The sequence below is a fragment of the Gavialis gangeticus genome, unplaced genomic scaffold (genome assembly GCF_001723915.1).
Source record: "Gavialis gangeticus isolate Ggan-Ray unplaced genomic scaffold, GavGan_comp1, whole genome shotgun sequence".
Classification (NCBI taxonomy): domain Eukaryota; kingdom Metazoa; phylum Chordata; order Crocodylia; family Gavialidae; genus Gavialis; species Gavialis gangeticus.
In genome coordinates, this window is record NW_017729025.1 from 147,987,301 (window position 1) to 147,988,555 (window position 1,255).

The window sequence follows — 1,255 nt, forward strand, 5'->3', positions numbered from 1 at the left end:
AATTCTGCTGAAGACAATATGTGTATTGGGCTAAAAGCATGTCTCGGCAACACAAGAGAATTCTACAGGCCAATAATTCTAATTCAATAGGTAGCACATAGCAAAGTGACAATAAAATGTCTGAGGTGGTCTTAACAATACACCTGGCCAAACCAGAGCACAAGTCCCTGCAGAGAACAGGGAAATGCAGCTATTATTCCATAATACACTGTCTGGCTTGTGTTACTGAGATTACAAAACTTCATGTTTACCAAAGAAATGAAAGAAAATAGCTGGAAGGGTAGGACACAGACACAAACATGACATCACTAGTAACCTCTATACGCTCGCATGTGCGTTCAAGGGAAGGGACTAGAGTCCATTTTTCATCTTTTCTGCCATTTGAAGAAATAAATCAACTTTCACACTTTGGCTGAAGGCAGGCAATTTTATGAGAACTGTAAATCAAGGAATTATATGTTTTTAGGCTGACAGGGTTTTATAAGATTTCTTGTTGATATAAACCTATTTATTGTACAAAGGGTAATGAAGAGAACTATGATGTTTACAATGAAGTAAGGAAAAAATAGCCATGGTCCTCATAGCCTACAATAACATTTGGCATGTGTATACTCCTTTTGTATTGCAAGAACACATAAAAAAAAGGGAACTAGAGGAATGTGAAACAAGCCATAAGAAATAATGGAAAGATAACTTTGCCAATAATGCAGATAAAACAGAAGAAATAACATGAACATCCAGAGAGTCATCACTGTGTAATGATGACATCTCTCTGTAAGTGTTTGCCGCACTGTCATACATGGCTTATCAAAAAAGCTTCTTCTACACATCATCACATAGGTCAAACAACTGTGGGGAACTATGCCTTTAAGAGGCTTTCTTAAATTATGCAAAAGTGCATGTTATGCAGTCCCCACCAGTTAAAACTCCATCACTAAAGGAAGTGGACTTCTACCAGTCTCCTTGACTCCAGGTGATTTTAATTGCCACGTAAGAAACTAGCAGGAGAATCGGTACACCCCAGTTGAAGTCCCCAGCCTTGGCTATAGCCAATACCTAATACCGCTGGAAAGGCTTAAACACACCCTGACACATATAAAAGAAAAAGGAAGGCGGGGGGCAAGAAAGAAAAGGTGCTTTCCTTCTTCTATATGGCAGCCCTTCAGGTATTTAAAGACTGCTATCATGTCTACTCTTAAGTGCCTTTTCCACAAGCCAAACATACCTAGCTTCTTCATCCTCTCATCATCTTTCC